At 42.1% G+C, this 18763-nt stretch overlaps 1 protein-coding gene across 1 annotated transcript in view; it reads left to right on the top strand.

Annotated features, from left to right (window-relative positions):
- The first annotated feature begins 2064 nt into the window (after window positions 1-2064).
- Window positions 2065-18763, top strand: part of FAM169A (family with sequence similarity 169 member A) — an 85217-nt gene continuing 68518 nt past the window's right edge. Inside the window, exon 1 of the mRNA XM_062212047.1 lies at window positions 2065-2129. The gene's annotated coding sequence lies outside the window, so the exon portion shown is untranslated. The remainder of the gene's footprint in view (window positions 2130-18763) is intronic.

Raw genomic sequence — 18763 nt, 5'->3', positions numbered from 1 at the left:
ATGCCTTTCCCAGTGGGATCCACGGACCTTTGTGTTGAAAACTCATCTCTGTTCCGGTCTTTTTTGCTCCTTTCCAATATAAAAGAAGCCAAGTATTTCTCTTGCTATTTTTTATTTTCCTATTCAAGCTTGAGCACTCAGAGGTTTGTGTTTGATTTTTGTTTTTTTTTTTTTTCAATTTGCTTTATAGTTTTCTTGATTAAAGAGCCTATTGTTTCTATATGCAAATTTTAACCTTGAAATCCTTTTTCATGCCAACGTTATCTATAAGAAAGACTTTAGCTGTCCATCCAAATTGCTTGGTCTGGTAACTAAGCTGACACTTAACATGCTTTACGACACTGACACATAAAACTCAGAAAGCCAAGCAGTAATGTTGATGAATTCTGCTTTGCAATAATTTTCTAAATCAGTAAGTGAAGCAAGAGGAACTGTAGGGCTTTGAGGGGTGGGTAGAGGATAAATAGGTGTGTTGGGGTGGGATTACAATGCCTGCCTAACTTTAGAATTTATTTACAGGTGTAAGTACTATTAATGTATTGGTTAATAAGAGTGTTTTCTTAACAGTGTTCCCAATGTGTGGGATATGTCACCAAAACAAAAATAATGCACTGAAATTAGTTTTCAATTAAAAGGAGTTAGGTCTTGTGCCTAAATACGATCCCAAATTATGTGGGATCCACTTCTAAAGTTAAAGATACCTGACCTAACACAATGAGGGTCACCTTAGCGCACAAGGGGACTTTGAAGAGAAAAAAGGCTCTCCCTCAGGTAAGACAAATTACAAAAAGCCATCCCTCCTATGGCTGATAAAACATAAAGGCACTGGGTAGGAAAGCACGGCCTGGGCAGGATTTCAGCCTTTTCTTAAGCCCTCCTCTGGTGTAGGACCTCGTGCAAGGCCCAGGTGTACGTGGAAGCCACAGAACAATATGGCTTCCCTGCATCACTTTCATCCACAGGTTGACCCTGCTGGAGCACTGGGCCAGAGACTTACTGATTCCATGGCTGTCTGGGCAGAGGTGTTTGCACAGCTGTGCAGGAGGAGGTCCTTCTCAGCCAGTCCTCGCTCTGTCTTAAGAGTATTTAATCACAATACTGTTTCTCAATACTTAAATAAATACATGTAAGCTATTGCATGCATTAGTTCAAGAATAAGATACCATACTTTATAATAAATGTTGAGAGCTTGGATTTCTTCAGGGGCAGTGTATTCTGCGCTGGACTTTGAGGCGGACGAAGTGAGTTGGGGGGAAAGCAGAGGCAAGTGGGGAGGAGTCCTTGGGTCTTCTGGATCTGGGTTACTTTGATTACATTCTGCAAAGGAAAGGTCAAGATGAAATGCGGGGTGTAGGGCCTCTCCAGATTGTGCATTGAGCCCAGCGTTGCTAAGGTGGCACAGCTTTCAGAAGGGTGGTAGGGCTGGGACTCGCGGTCCTCACCTGCTCGCTGAGAGCATCCCTATCCCCAGGAGAGGAGAGCATGGCCGCGCCCGCCCTGGGTAAACATCAGGAAGGCCTGATCCGGGCTGAGATCCTGATCAGGGGATGTGCAAATGGGATTCTGCGAACGTTGACATTAAAGGAATAAGCAAATTCAGAGTCGTAGCCCCCGCGGCTTATCCGCATCTATTTTTATAGCTAAGCCAAGGTCACTCTTTAATACCGGGCAGTAGCCCTGAGCTGGGTGTCGCGCTGCCTGGTGACGGCGGTCGCGACAGCGAGAGGGAGCACGAGTGGCGCCCCGGGGCTGGCCGAACGCGTACCTGCCCGGCAGGCGCCTGCGGCCGGGCCCGGAGCGAGGCAGGGCGGCGTCCCCGGCGCCGAGGAGGGGCCGCACGGCGCGGGCGGGGGGATTCGCGGTGGGCGCGGGCGCGGCGCGGCTGCAAAGGCTGGAGGCGCTGCGGCGCGAGTGCGTCACGCCGGCGGAGGGCACGGTGGGCTGCGGCCGACCCGCAACCAGGAACCCGGCGTCCAGGACGAGGGGGAGGCGGCCGCACGCGCCAGGCAGCCGCGAACGGCGCTGCCCGGGACAGGCCGGAGGTCGCCAGTCCGCAGCCGCTGGCTCCATTCATTCGCGCGGCTCCGCCTCCTTTCCCGAGCTTCGTCTGCTCACGGGGCGCGTCCGAGGTGAGTGCGCTGCTCGTCCTGGCGGGGGCCGCGGTGCCAGGCCCAGGGTGCTGCGTCCGGGACCTGGCCGCTGCTGGCTGCGTCCTGGCGGCCTCCCCCGGGCGAAGACGCGGATGGCCGGCGGCAGGAGGCCCCTGCAGACTCGGGCCGCGCAGGCCCCCGCGGGCCCTACGGGCCTGGGGCGCGCGTCCAGCTGGCGGCGGCCGGCAGGGGCCCGCCGAGGCGTGTGGCGCCCCCAGGTGCGCCGGCCTCCGCGTCAGCGCCACCATTTTGTGTGAGGGAATGCCTGCTTCTCCTTCCCCGCTCGCTTCAGTTGCCTTCCGCCTCGCAGTTGCCGCCTACGGAGCCCCTCCTCTCTCTTTGCCCACCCGGGGGCCGTGGGTTTTCGCTGAGTGCCCTGAAGGCGTGGAAGGCGGACCTGGTGAGGTGTGGAACTTAAGCCTCGGGGCCAGCCAAGCAGGTGGTCCCCATAGAGATGCTCTGAGCGTTCCCGTAACTACTTTTGGAATCGGTACTGTACAGATTCTCCCTCTTCTAGAATTGCAGTTTTGTTCTCTCTCTCTTTTTTTAATCTGACCGTTATGAAGCTTTTCAGGGGCCCCTGCCTCTGGAGATGGAAGGGTGAAGCCTTGAGCCCTGGATGGTCTGGGTCTGGGTTACATTTATTCCCATTGTTGTCCTCGCCTTTCAGCTTTTGGAAATGTTGATGTTGGTGTTGGTGCCTGACAAGGAGTGGATCCTAAGATAACCACCTGATGCAGGTCCCGTTCCCTCTTTGGGAGACCCTCTCAAAACCCAAATTAATACGGTCATGTGTGAGGATTGTGGATGAGAGGGACATGTTGCTAAAAGATTACCCAAAGGAAAAGTTTTAATTGTGATTCTGTCGGAACTGTTACACAGTTTGTCATTTTCAATGTTCCTGACTGGTAATTCCTCTTTTAATTTGTTGGCTGCTCGCAAATGTGTAAGCGCGGAATGCATTATACCCATGTCGTTTGTATTTTATCCCTGCACCACAGATGGGGATTAACATCTGGAATGGGGGCTGTTGCGTAATACATTTAGGCTGCAGGAGAGTGGTGTTGCCATGCTTTTTTATTTTGAGTTTTTTTTTTTGAACATCATAGGTTGCACCAGTCATCTTTGAGCACTGTATCTTGTTATCCTACTAGGAAGTGTTTACAAAAGGAAAGATTTTTAATGACTAGTATGGACTACACTCAAGTTTTTTTTAACCTTTGCTGTTTTGTTGAGGGGAGGGTGGGAAATGAGATGGTGAGAAGCACCTGGGAAAAGACCATTTGTAATGACTTCAGTACAAGCAAAGGTGAACCCCGATAGTCTCTCTCTCTCAGAGAGCTTATAGTTTTTATAATGGGTTCTTCTCTCGGATGAGGACCAGTTTGAGGAGCTTAGAAATAGCTTATGTGACTAGCAACATCAGTCTTTGTGTGAGTGATCACAAGTTAAGTTGTTTTACCCGTGGACATTAGGTTTGGACAGATTTCAGTCTAACCTTTGAAATAGTATTAAAGTCTTTACAAATGGTATCTTTTCTTTAATAAAGCTGCAGTACTTGTTTAAAGAGGAGAACCATGATTTGGAGAAAAGAATATATTTAATAATTAAATGCTTTTTGAGAGTGAACATTCCATGGCACTCTCCTGAGTCGAACACAACTGTTAACACCTTTACATTAATTCTGTGGATGTGAAAGTTGAAGAAATTAGTCACTAAATTAGTACAGTTGTATTTAATTGGCCCAAGATTGGACGTGATTGTGGTGTGCTTTTTATCTTTAAGGTAGTTTGAAAATTTGAGCATTATTTTTACCAGTGGTTGAAAAATTGGAGAAAAAACAGGATCTAATACTTTTCTGCAGTAGCTCCTACTTAAATAGCCATTTTAAAGCCTTATGTGTATTATTTTACGGCATCTACCTAAAAACACAAAAAGAACTACTTCTTAAAAAATAATTAGAATATAAGAGAATTGAGTGTTCAGTTAGAGGTTCAAAAACTATCTCTCATGGATTGTGTAGCAAGCCACGATTGTTGATTGGGTAGGAAGTTAAAACCTTCATGTTCCTTTCCATCTCTAAGAGTCTGTGATCTAAACTGAGAAAAGGAATGTTGTGATTATTGTGTTTAAGATGATGGATGATGTTCTCTTCACAACCATTAGGCTTCTTTCTCAAGTAAAAGGTTTGTCGATTTAAAGATAATCGAAGAATAGCTAATAATATACCAAAAAGACATCATAAAGTAATTATACTCGTGTATGATACTTGTTATATATTAATGTTAGCCGTCACAAAACACACCTAACGCCGGAGTAAGGGAAAAGGTTTATTGGGGAACACCCAACAGACCGGAGGGGTGGGGCGGCGAAGGAAAAAGAGAGTGTAAGAGAGAGGAGAGGAGCTAGTGAGGAGAGAAGATAGAGCAGAAAGAGCCAAGAGAGAGAGCCAACAGAGACACATGTGCAAGAACAGGCCCTTTTAAAACTTTGTCTGAGGGTGGGCAGGGAAGCAGGAGCAGTGAATCCCATTAGGATGGGGGTGGAGCTTGACAACAGAGGTTGGGCCATGTGGCCACCTACCTTCCAGCAATGGCGGCAGGGGCTAGAGCTTGGGATGTAAATCAGGGTATAGATCGCACCATAGATAAAACTGTGCCAGTTTCCTAACAATACTCAGGAGTCTTATAGCTGGTACCTTAAGATGTATAGGGAATTACTCATCTAACCTGATCTGTTCTTTCGTCTAAAGAGTTTGTGACTTAGCTAGGTTTCACTTTTTTTTTTTTTTAAAGAATATTCTTTGGTTACTATCTGTTCCAATAAGGTGTTAGTTTTAGGTTAAACCAAGAGTAGCTCTCAGCAAATATTGGGCGTTTGTTGTGTGTTGTAGGGCACAAAGAAACAGGTAAGCCCTATCCTCCTGAAGTCTATAGAGAACTGTGTGGATTAAAATGTTAAAGATTCCTTAAAGTCTAAATGTGCCAAGATTTTTTGGAAATACAAATTGGAAAGAAATCAGTTTAATAAACTGCATTTTTTAAAAACACCAAATTCTGTGTCATCACACTTTATTGCTAAGTTCTAAAGTAAGGAATAATTTAGAAAATTCATTTTCCAGCAAACACTTATAAGTTGAGGGATGTACTCTTAATCTGGGACAAAAACATGAATGTATAATCTAGAAGTTGGGTTTTATAGGTGGGACAGACAGTAAACACTGTCCTGTGAATGAACAGAAGAAGGTAATGTGGGACATCCAGAAGAAGGGTGCATTAATTCTGTCTGAATGAGACCAAAAGGGCTTTACAGAACAGTTGAATTTGAACAATAGACAACTGATAATTTGCCAGAGATCCTTAGAGGTGTGGGACACAACAAACAGTCCTACCAAACACTACAGCGCAGAGTTTACTGACAAAGTGACGTCAGTTGAGCTGGCTGAAGTCCTAAAGTGGTTTGGGGTCTGGTTGTGAATGGAGGCGTATGTGTTTTGCTCCCTGGTAATGGGATCTAGAAGGAAAGAGTGGACAGGCTGAGGTGTTCCCTCTCTCCCTCTCCTTCTTCTTCTCTTCCCCTCTCCCTCTCTGTTTCCCCCTCTTTCTCCCTCCTTCTGTCTCTGTTTTTGTTTGGGGGGAATATCATTCTGTTGTCGGTTTAAAGGCCAGATTGAGATAAAGAAATGTTAGGAGCCCTTATGAAGATCTAGCAAGGCTCTGAAGCAAGGCAGTGGCAGTGGAGGCAACAAAGAAGGGGCTGGATTTGAGAGAAATTTGCTGGGCCAGCGCCCCGGCTCACTAGGCTAATCCTCCGCCTGTGGTGCCGGCACACCGGGTTCTAGTCCCAGTCGGGGCACCGGATTCTGTCCCAGTTGCCCCTCTTCCAGGCCAGCTCTCTGCTGTGGCCTGGGAAGGCAGTGCAGGATGCAGTGAAGCATGGGAGACCAGGAGAAGCACCTGGCTCCTGGCTTCGATCAGCGCAGTGCGCCAGCCGCGGCAGCCATTGGAGGGTGAACCAACGGAAAAGGAAGACCTTTCTCTCTGTCTCTCTCTCTCACTATCCACTCTGCCTGTCAAAAAAAAAAAAAAAAAGAAAAAGAAATTTGCTGAAGTAGAAAGGAAGCATTTGTGGTGGAAAGATGTGTAAATTTGAGATAGTTCTTAAGCTTCTCTTAGTCCTGGCTTCTTCAGCTGTAAAAGAGTTTAAGATGTACTTTGAAAGCATATGGGTGACTTCAAAATGTTCATGGGAAGATGGAAGTAAAAGATAAGTTTACCTTGGTACCAAACCATTTTGAAATGCTTGCAGTTTTTTTAAAATAAAAATACAGTTTTCATGAGCTTTTTGAAGACCCTATGATATACATGAATTTCAAAAAATTTTTGCACCAAAACTTACCTGTTAATTCCATTTTCCATGAACTTTAGGCAGGGTGACAGAGAGAGAGAGAGATCTTCCATCTGTTGGTTTGCTTCCTAGATGGCTGCAGCAGCTGAGGCTAGGGCAAAGTTGAAGCCAGGAGCCAGGAATTCCATTTGGGTTTCCCAACTGGGTCACAGGAACTTCAGTCATTACCTGCTGCCTCCCAGGTGCCTTAGCAGGGGCTTGGATTGGAAGTGGAGTAGCCAGGACTCAAAACTCTGATATAGGATGTAGGTATCCCAAGTGACTGCCTAACCAGCTGTGCCTTGACACCCACCTCATTTTTCACAGACTTTCTTAAAGCTCATTCTCTGACCTTTGATGTGCTTGATAACATCATCAAATTCTGTTATGATGGTGAATGGTTGAGGTGATAAGGGAGAGGAATGACTGTAGGATGATTTCTTTAGATCTTGGTGTATAGCTGGGTTGATGATTGCTTTAACGATAGATTGTGAAAAGAAGAAAAATAGCCATGCAGAGGGAGAGAAGTTAACTTTGGGCATGTTTTATTTAATTTTGTTTTTATTTTTTATTTTTTTTGAGGGAAAATCCAGGTAGAGATATTGAGTGAACTGTTGGAAATACGCATCTGTCCTTCTGCAGAGAAATCTAGGCAGATAATATAGATTTGGAACCTACCAGTGTATATAGTTGGTAAATGGAGCTATCTGGTATGATTCTTAAGTTAAAAAAAGAAATGTGGAGCAGACAAGGTTTATCATTATGTGAAGTATTGTAGATTAAAATGTTAAAGTTCCTTGAAGTCTAAATGCATAGTTTTGAAAATATGAATAGGAAACAGATCATTTTAGTGGATTACATTTTTTTAAAGATTTATTTATTTATTTTGAAGGCAGAGTTTGGAGAGGGAGAGACAGAACGAGAGCGAGATATCTTCTGTCTGCTGGTTCACTCCCAAGATGGTTGCAACAGCCAGGGCTGGGCCAAGCCGAAGTCAGGAGCTTCATCCAGGTCTCCCATGTATATTCAGGGGCCCTTCCACTGCTTTTTGTAGGACATTAGCATAGAGCTGGATCAGAAATGGAACAGCCAGGACTCATATGGGATGCTGGTGTCGCAGGCAGTGGCCTTACCTGCCTCGCCTCATCCTCAGTTCCAGTAGCTTGCATTTTTTAAGTGCCAAATTACATGTAGGGGGATCCCTGAATTTAAGGGTTGTGCAGAGGAAATGGTGCAGTTGCTGAAAAGAACAGCAAGGAAAGAAACTAAAAAAGAACAGGAATTTGGAGAGAGTATTGTCCTGGGTGTGAAGGAAGGAGAGAAACTTAAGTGGCTGAAGGTGGTCAAGTGAGTCTGGTTTGTCATAAGGTCAAAAAGAATGAGTACGAACATAAGTTTGGGGTTGGAAGTTTATTGGAGGTCTAAAGAGGAGTAATATAATGATAAAGATAGAAGCCAATTTAGGAATAACTAGGAGTGAGGAAAAAAGTTAATGAGTTTGATTTGTTACTCAAGGGAGAATTTTATAGTCTAAAATCTCATATACAAGTGCTTGCAAGTCTGGATTGAATCCCCCTCCCCCATAGACCAGATTAATTTATTCTGATACTTAAGTTAACAATAGTTATTAATCAATATAGTTTTACAATTTAAGTCAGGCTTAGGTTTGAATCCTGACTTTGCTGTTTCTAATTGCATGACTTGATAAGATACTTATCGCTCTGTGCCTCATTTTTCTCAACTGTGGGAGAGTGGTTAGAACCTCTCTGAAAATGTGTTGACAGAATTAAATGTGGTGAAATATCTAAAGGTGAGCTATGAATACCTCCTGTATGACACTTTGTTGAGGTACATTTTAAAAGCAAACATTTACTTCCTCATTTTAAAAATTAATTGCGGTTTATATAACACTTGTTGGAGCTTTTGATCTATATATGATAAAATATAATAATAGTTTGAGTTGATAAAATTCTAGTTCAAAATTAAGAAAACCTTTGATTTTTTTTTTTCCTTAAGAGTACTCCCCACTTATCACAGAGGATACATTCCAGGACCCCAGTAGGTGCCTGGAGCCATGGATAGTGGCGGTCTTTGTTTTTCCTGTATCTACGTATCTATTCTAAGATTTAATTTATAAGTTAAGCACAGTAAGAGCTTGACAACAGTAAATAGAAATAAAATAGAATGCTTACAATGATATACTGTAATAAAGGTTACTTAAAACTTACACTTTTTTTTTCATTTATTAAACTTTTATTTAATGAATATAAATATCCAAAGTACAGCTATGGGTTACAATGGCTTCCCCCCTCCCATAACTTCCCTCCCACCCGCAACCCTCCCCTTTCCCGCTCCCTCTCCCCTTCCAATCACATCATGATTCATTTTCAATTCTCTTTATATACAGAAGATCAGTTTAGTATATATTAGGTAAAGATTTCAACAGTTTGCCCCCATATAGCAACACAAAGTGAAAAAAATACTATTGGAGTACTAGTTATAGCATTAAATAACAGTGTACAGCACATTAAGGACAGAGATCCTACATGATATTTTTTTAAAGATTAATTAATTTTCCATGCCATTTCCAATTTAACACCAGGTTTGTTTTTTTTTTTTCATTTCCAATTATCTTTATATACAGAAGATCGATTCAGTATATAATTAGTAAAGATCTCATCAGATTGTACCCACACAGAAACACAAAGTGTAAAAATACTGTTTCAGTACAAGTTATGGCATCACTGCACATTAGACAACACATTAAGGACAGATCCCACATGGGATGTAAGTACACAGTGACTTCTGTTGCTGACTTAACAATTTGACACTCCTGTTCATGGCGTCAGTAATCTCCCTAGGCTCTAGTCATGAGTTGCCAGGGCTATGGAAGCCTTTAGAGTTCGCTGACTTTGATCTTATTCCGATAGGGTCATAGTCAAAGTGGAAGTTCTCTCCTCCCTTCATGTACCAATGCCATCTCACTAGTCCAAATGATCAATTTCAGTTCACAATTGATGGCTCTGATAGGTCTAAGAGTCAAAGGGATCACACAAACAAGACAAGTGTCTGCTAATACTAACTGATAGAATCAAAAAGGGAGAGAAGGATCCAACATGGGAAGCGGGATACACAGCAGACTCATAGAGTGGCAGATGTCCTAAACAACACTCTGGCCTCAGAATCAGCCCTTAAGGCATTCGGATCTGGCTGAAGAGCCCATGGGAGTATTGTAGGCATGGAAAGCCAAGATACCATGGAAAAGAAAAAAAGAAGAAGACCTAAATGAAAGATCTCTATGAATGAGATCCCAGTGGAAAGAACAGGGCCATCAAAGAAGGAGATACCTTACACATTTTTTTATTTCTGGAATTTGCTATTCAGTATTTTCAGACTGCAAATGACTGTGGGTAGCTCAAAGTGTAAAAAGTGAAAATGTGGGTAAAGGGGACTGCCAGTTTATTGAAGTACAGAGAAATGTTTATTTTTGAAAAGTTAAAATAATTCATATTGGGGGCCAGTATTGTGGTATAGCAGATGAAATTGTTGCCTATGATTCCAGCATCCCATATGAGTACCAGTTCATGGGCTGGCTGCTACACCTCCCATCCAGCTCCCTGATGTCCTAGGAAAAGTAGTGGAAGATGGCCCAAGTGTTTGGGCCTCTGCCACCACATAGGAGACCTATAAGAAGCTCCTGGCTCTTGGCTTTGGCTTGGCCCAGCCCACACTATAGCGGCCACTTGAGAAGTGAACCTGCAGAAGGAAGGTCTCTCTCTGTCTCTCCCTCTCTCTCTATAACTTTGACTTCTGAATAAGATAAAATTTAAAAAAAAAAATTCGTGTCAGCCCCCTTTGTAGCTACTGTAGATACCAGACTAAAAGCCTGTCTTCTAGTTTTAGAAGTCTTGGTTATTTATATTCATGAGTGGAAAATGTAGCTAAGTTGAGTAAAAAGCACCCAAATTTTAGACATCTTGCTGTTTGGCTTTGGAATGTAAATCTCTCTTGAAATTCATTTCAAACCTTGAAAAAAAAAAAAAAAGAAGTGGTTCTAAATAATTTTGTTGGGAGAATACTAATTTCTATTTTAGCTAGATAACTTCTAAGAATGGAAAAAGGTACAGTTCTAAAGTAATTCATATTGTTTTACAGTTTCACATACAAGTGACCACTCAGTTGAAGTTTATATATTCTCAGCCTCCTTTCCTCAACTCTGATACTGGATTGGATGGAGTTACAGGAAGTTCTTGTGTCTATGAAGAGCACCTATGGTGAAGCAGAGACATACCAGCTGTAACTAACAGTGACTGGTCTATAGAACTTATTGTTGGAAAGTCCTAGTTCTTTTATCCTTTAGAGATATGCAGGGCAAGCCTTAAGTTTTCATCTGCATATTGATTCTACAAACTTTTGAAGGGTAGCTTCCTTGCCTCCCTCCCCAAGCTAGGTTTATTTTTCCAAATACATGTCTCATCTGTAAATGAATTTTGAGATATTTTTTCATCCTGTTGTTCTCCATTGGAGGCAGTACATTTTTTAAGTTTGACATTTCTTGAAATGTGCCCATTGGAATAGAATAAAATATTGCAGATGCTGTTTATCCAGAAAATATGTAAGGATACTTTTCTTCTTTCTCCTCCTCCTCTTCTTCCTTCCTTCCTTCCTTCCTTCCTTCCTTCCTTCCTTCCTTCCTTCCTTCTTTCTTTCTTTCTTTCTTTCTTTCTCTCTCTCTCTCTCTCTCTCTCTCTCTCTCTCTCTCTCTTTCTCTCTCTCTTTCTCTTTCTCTTTTTCTCTCTTTCTTTCCTCCTCCTCCTCCTCTTCTTCTCTTCTTCTTTCTCCTCCTCCTCCTGGCTTCTTCTTCCTCTTCTTGATTTATCTATTTGAGAGGCAGAGAGAAAGATCTTCCATCTGTTCGTTCACTCCTCAATTGACCACATAGGCTGGAGCTGGGCCAATCCAAGCCAGGAGCCTCTTCCAGGGAGCCCCCCAGATGTGGATGCAGGGGCCCAAGCACTAAAGCCATCTTCTTATTTCCCAGGCCATAGCAGAAAGCTGGATGGGAAGTGGAGCAGCCTCGAACCAGCACCCACATGCTATACCACAGCACCTGCCCCAAGGATACTTTTCTATCACTGGATCTGGGCAGTTGTAACCCTCATGAGGAACTCCTATTCTGGAGTCATTTTGCCTTAACTCCCAAGAATCTTAGCTATGATTCATTTTGAATTTAGTATCATCTAAATCTCAAGGTCGTCTTATTTGTGTCTGTCTTTCAGCAATGGATAATTTTAAAACTATAATGCAACTTAGTGAATTTTATTTTTCCCTTAGCTCTGTTTTTGAGTAACTCATTAAAAAATTGGTAAGCATTTTGCCTTGCCAATTTGATTTCCTATTTATTTCTCTGTTTTTGAGTAACTCATTAAAAGAAATTGGTAAGCATTTTGCTTTGCCAATTTTGTTTCCTATTTATTTCTCAGTTTCAACTTTAAAACACATGATTTTGTTTTTATTGTTTAGTGACTACTTAAAAATTCTTAAAAAGATGGATCATAATGATTAGGGTAGATATAGAAAGAACCTATATTTTAAAGTTTTCAAAAAAAAATCTCCCGGGGCCAGTGTTGTGGCAGAGTAGATTAAGCATCTGCCTGCAGCACCGGCATCCCTTATGGGCATCGGTTAGAGTCCCTGCTGCTCCACTTCCAATCCATTTCCCTGCTGATGGCCTGGGAAGGTAGTGGAAGATGGCTCAAGTCCCTGGGCCCTGCACCTGCGTGGGAGACCTGAAAGGAGCTCCTGGCTCCTGTAACTGTGCCTCTCACTCTCAAGTAAATAAATAAATAAATCTTAAAAAAATAACTCCTAAGAATGAGTAAACAATGTTATATTCTGTAATAGTTGTGTTGCACTTAGATACGTCATGGGTTGTAGTGGCTTTTTGTCTTGACCTGGGAACCTGGCCACCACATTAAACAGATTGCCTACGTTCAGAGCCTGACTCGGCCACTTTCTCTCTGTGCCTAAGGGTCCTCATTCAGAAAATGTGTCCAGGAATAACTGCCTCATAGGGTCATATTGAGGGACACATGAGATGAATGTGTACGATATTTAGCACGAAACCTAGTGCAATGTAAGCACTCATTAATAAGTGGTCTCTTGTCATCAGCATCAGAAAACATAAAAAAAAATTATACATGAAATTCTGAGGATTATATACCTCTTTGTGAATTAAGACTTCTCTTCATAGCTTCTAATGCCAGTTAAGCTGTAAGTGCTTTGAAGAAAGGAATTAAGTGTAGACCTGTAACTAACTAAGGACATCAGAGATTATTTGACTCCTCCCCACTTTTCATTTTTATTTATTTATTTTTAAAGATATATTTATTATTTATTTGAAAGTCAGAGTTACAGAGAGGCAGAGGCAGAGAGAGAGAGAGCTTCCATCTGCTGGTTCACTCCCCAAATGACTGCAACAGCCGGAGCTGGGTTGATCTGAAGCCAGTAGCCTGGAGCTTCTTCTAGGTCTCCTAGGTGGGTGCAGGGGCTCAAGGACTTGGGCCATCCTCTGCTGCTTTCCCAGGCACATTAGCAGGGAGCTGGATCAGAAATGGAGCAGCCAGGACTCAAACCGGTGCCCATATGGGATGCCAGTACTGCAGGTGGCAGCTTTACCCACTACACTACAGTGCTGTCTCCTATTTTTATTTATTTTAATTTTTTAAAAAGGTTTTATTTATTTATTTCAAAGGTAGAGTTACAGACAGAGGGAGAGACAGAAACGTCTTCCATCCGCTGGTTGACTTTCCAAATGGCTGCAATGGCCAGAGCTGGGCTTTTCCGAAGCCAGGAGCTTCTTCCCAGTCTTCCTCATGGGTGCAGGGGGCCCAGGCACTTAAGCCGTCTTCTACTGATTTCCCAGGCCATAGGGAACTGGATTGGAAGTGGAACAGCCGGAACACGAACCAGTGCCCATATGTGATCCCAGTGCTGCAGGCAGAGGTTTTGCCTACTACGCCACAACATTGCCCCCCCCCCCCATTTTTATTTTTTAAAAATTATTTATTTGATAGAGTAACAGAGCAAGAGAGTGAGCTTCCATCCTCTGGTTCACTTCCAAAATGGCTGCAAACCAAATAAAGTCCAAATTATTTAATCTGGTGTTACTGGCCTGTTGTGTTCGGTCTGGGATTTATTTTCCTGGCATTTCTGCCACCATTTGTCTTTATGTACTTTAACTCCCTGGATAAACCCAATTACTCACCATTCTCAGTGTGCTTTTGGTTTCATTTAACATGATTTCTCTTTCTAGAGGGTCTTCTCCTCTATCTCTGCCTGTTGAATGACTGTTTTTTGTTTGTTTGTTTGTTTGTTTGTTTTTTGTCTATAAGAAGGTCTTTGACTAATCGCCTGTGGCAGTTCTTCCTCCTAACACCAGCATAGTTTATTTATCCAAACTTTTATTGAGCCACTTATTTATTTAATAAACATGTATTGAAATTAGAAAGCCTATATATCTCTTACATCTCCTTCACATCCTGAAATGAAACTGAGAGGTAAAAGAAGAATTTTGAATTTTTTAAAGATTTTTTATTTATTTGAAAAACAGTTAAAGAAGATGGAGAGATTATAGAGCAAGTGAGCTTCTATCCAGTGGTTCATTTCTGAAATGTCTCCTCTGGTTGGGGCTGGGCCAGGCCAAAGCCAGGAGCCTCGAACTTAATCAATATATGCCATGTGGGTTGCAGGGGCCAAAGTACTTGGGCCATCTTTTGCTGCCTTTCCAGGCACATTAACAGGTAGCTGGATAATGAGTGGAGCATCTGGGGTCTCAAAAAGGCATTGATAGGAGATGCCAGTGTAGCGTTGACTGGTGACTCACTCTGTCACAAATTGATCCCTGAGAAGTGTTTTTAATTTGGGTAAGCAAGCCCAAGTTTACAGGAGAGTAGCAAGAGCAGGTACATGGAACCACGGCTCCAAGTATACAATTGAAGAGGTCTAGAAAGGAAAGAGAATGGCTAGGCTGTGGTTAAAAGGTTGCTGTTTTGCCAAATTGGTGTAATACTCTGCAGATAGTGGAACCCTTGGTTACAATTCTTAGTTATCTAGTGAGAATATTGGGGAATAGGGCTGGGAGGTGGTGGTGCTTGTGATTTATGATATTTCATAAATACTATGCTAAAATTAAGCACCAAGTTTTGTTTTGTTGTTCATTTTTTTTTTTTGGAGGGAAATGGGCATTATTTCCTTTAAATTTTAAACATCAGTCTCTTCCTGATTCTAAGTGAGATGAATCTGTGCTTATGTTAAAGATGCCTGCAACAGTGAGTATATAAACTCCTGTTTTAAAAAAAAATTGTGTCTTTGAAATTTCTGTGCCAAATCCCTGTTAACTTTAATAAAGCCCTGTAAAATCAGATATATGGTAAAGATGCCAGGTAGAAAAGAAAAAACTTTAGATTGTCTAATACTGAAATGGGCAAAGTTTTATGGCACTAATTTAAATAGTTCTTATATTGTCTTTCCTGAACTTTGTAAATTGCTTTTGTGAGACTAAACGGTGTTCAGTAGTCTGCATCATGAGGTACTAGAGTTGTTGCAGGTTCTAGAAACAAGTGTATTATTTCCTTTACCACAGTATACTATGTTTCTGCTTCTTTCTCTCTTAAAAAGATAATCTATTAATTTATTGTTAGACTTTTGCAAATGTATCTGAGGAGTGTAAGTGGCATTCTCTATTTCCTGCTCTTAGTATATGAATAGTAATATAAGAACTTAGCATCTATTTCTGTGTGGGATAATTTAGTATTTGTGTTCTATTGGGCACCTTTTAAATATTATTTTTTTCTGGATGGTATTTTAGCCATATGAGTACTGTTTTGTTTCCCCCAAGTAGAACTCAAAAGAATTCAGGTCTGCCTGTCTTGGAGTTAAGATGTAGGAATGTAACCTAGATTTTGCCTGTTAAATGCATCTGTGAGAGATTGCACCGCAAAGTGAGCCCCTACAGAAAGGAGGCTCTGAATGGAGGTGTACATTCTTCCCTGTGTCTCTTCCCTTGGAGCCCTCCCCTTCTTCCTGTACCAGGAACAACTGCTGATAACAATATAATTGTATGTTTTTACAGGCTTATCTGTACAAATACACAATAGTTTTATTTGTAAGTGAATTTGTTTTAAAAATATATGAAAGTGAGCTGGTGCCGCCGTGGCTCACTAGGCTAATCCTCCACCTGCAGCGCCGGCACACCGGGTTCTAGTCCCAGTCAGGGTGCCGGATTCTGTCCCAGTTGCTCCTCTTCCAGTCCAGCTCTCTGCTGTGGCCCGGGAAGGCAGTGGAGGATGGCCCAAGTGCTTGGGCCCTGCACCCCATGGGAGACCAGGAGAAGCACCTGGCTCCTGGCTTCGGATCAGCGCGGTACGCCGGCCTCAGCAGCCAATAAGGGATGAACTAACAGAAAAAGGAAATCCTTTCTCTCTGTCTCTCTCACTCACTGTCCACTCTGCCTGTCCAAAAAAAAAAAAAAAAATGAAAGTGGACTTCTTAAAAAATTCTAAATGAGTTTTTCCTGTTTTATGAGTGATCTATTCATGCTCTTTATTTGCATTTTAGCTTTAAAAAATGCATTATTTGTCTATAGTAAGATGTTAGTTTCTGTGGGTTATACAGGTTATAATTTGTTTGTTATATAGTTATTTTTTTTTATTTAATAAATGTGAATTTACAAAGTGCAACTTTAGTATTGTTGTGGCTTCCCTCACTCCAACCTCCCTCCCTCCCGTGGCCCTCCCCTCTCCCACTCCCTCTCCCATCCCGCCCTTCATCAAGTTTCATTTTCAATTACTTTCATATACTGAAGATCAACTAGTATATACTAAGCAAGGATTTCAACAGGCTGCACTCACACAACCGCACAAGGTATAGGGTATTGTTTGACTAGTAGTGTTTTTAAGTTTCATAGTAAAACACATTAAGGACAGAGATCCTACGTGGGGAGCATGTACCCAGTGACTCCCGTTGTTGATTTAACAATTGGCACTCTTATTTATGACGTCAGCAATCACCCGAGACTCTTGCTATGAGCTGTCTAGGCAATGGAAGCCCCTTGAGTTCACCAACTCTGAACTTGTTTAGTCAAGGCCATATCACAGTGGAGGTTCCTTCCTCCCTTCAGAGAAAGGCGTCTCTCTCCTTGATGGCTTGCTCCTTCTGCTGGGGTCTTGTTCACCAGGATCTTTCATTTAGATTGTTTTTTGCCACCGTGTCATGGCTTTCCATGCATGTGAGACTCTCATGGACCTTTTAGCCAGATCCGAATGTCCCAAGGGTTGATTCTGAGGCAGGAGTGCTATTTTGGGCGTTTGCCATTCTATGAGTCTGCTGTGTGTCCTGCTTCCCCCGCAGGATCATTCTCTCCCTTTTAATTCTATCCTTCATTATTTGCTTACACTGGTCTTATTTGTGAAATCTCTTCGACACATACCCTATCTTTTTGATCAGTTGTGTATTTATACTTATCACTTTACCAAGTGTGCTGGCATTGGTACCTGCCTCCTTGGTAAGATTGAGTTGAAATCCCCTGGCACATTTCTAGTTCCACCATTGGAGGTAAGTCCGAGTGACCATGTGCCAACCTATATATCTCCTCCCTCTCTTATTCCCACTCCTATGTTTAACAGAGATCACTTTTCTGTTAATTTTAAATGCCTAAGAATGATTGTGCATTGATTACAGAGTTCAACCAGTGGTCTTATGTAGAACAAACAGAGCAACAACAACAACAACAAAAATACTAAAAGGAATAAAATAGTAAGTTGTTCCTCAACAGTCTAGACAAGGGCTGATCATGTCATTGTCTCTCATAGTGTCCATTTCACTTCAGTGGGTATCATTTTAGATGCTCGTTTAGTTGCCATCGATCAGGGAGAACATATGATATTTGTCCCTTTTGGACTGGCTTATTTCACTCAGCATGATGTTTTCCAGCTTCCTCCATTTTGTTATAAATGCCTGGATTTCATTGTTTTTTACTGCTGTAAAGTGTTCCATAGAGTACGTATCCCAGAGTTTCTTTATCCAGTCATCCGTTGATGGACATTTAGGTTGATTCCATGTCTTAGCTATTGTGAACTGAGCTGCAACAAATATTGAGGTGCAAATGGCTCTTTTTTTCTCCCCTTTAATTCCATTTGGGTAAATTCCAAGGAGTGGGATGGCTGGGTCCTGTGGTAGTGCTATATTCAGGTTTCTGAGGACTCTCCAAACTGTCTTCCATAGTGGCTTTACCAGTTTGCATTCCCACCAACAGTGGATTAGTGTCCCTTTTTCCCCACATCCTCGCCAGCATCTGTTGTTGGTTGATTTCTGCATGTAAGCCAATCTAACCGGAGTGAGGTGAAAACTCATTGTGATTTTGATCTGCATTTCTCTGATGGCTAGGGATCCTGAGCATTTTTTCATGTGTCTGCTGGCCATTTGGATTTCCTCTTTTGAAAAATATCTGTTAAGGTCCTTGGCCCATTTTTTTATTGGGTTGTTTGTTTTGATTTTGTGGTGTTTTTTGATCATTTTATAGATTCTAGTTTTTAATCCTTTATCTGTTGTATAGTTTGCAGATAACATCTCCCATTCTGTTGGTTGCCTCTTCACTTTCCTGACTGTTTCCTTTGGTGTAAAGAAACTCTTCAATTTGAGGTAATCCCATTTGTTTATTTTATCTTGATTACCCGTGCCTCTGGGGTCTTCTCCAGGAATTCTTCACCTGTTCCAATATCTTGAAGGGTTTCCCCTGTGCTCTCAATTAGTTTCATGGTGTCATAGCACATCTCTAGTTCTTTGATCCATGTCGAGTGGATTTTTGTATAAGGTGTAAGGTAGGGGTTTTGCTTCATACTTCGACATGTGGACATCCAGTTTTCCCAGCACCATTTGTTGAAGAGGCTGTCCTTGTTCCAGGGGTTGGTTTTAAGTTCTTTGTCGAATATGACTTGGTTATAGACGTTTGGATTGATCTCCGGTGTTTCTATTCTGTTCCATTGGTCTATCCAACTGTTTTTGTACCAGTAACAGGCTGTTTTGATTATAACTGCCCTGTAATATGTCTTGAAGTCTGGAATTGTGATGCTTCTGGCCTTGTTTTTATTGTAAAGGATTGCTTTAGCTATTCTCGGTCTCCTGTTTCTCCATATGAATTTCAGCATCGTTTTTTCTAGGTCTTTGAA

Source organism: Lepus europaeus, chromosome 15 (genome assembly GCF_033115175.1).
Source record: "Lepus europaeus isolate LE1 chromosome 15, mLepTim1.pri, whole genome shotgun sequence".
NCBI lineage: Eukaryota > Metazoa > Chordata > Mammalia > Lagomorpha > Leporidae > Lepus > Lepus europaeus.
This window is presented reverse-complemented; position numbering and strand designations above follow the sequence as displayed.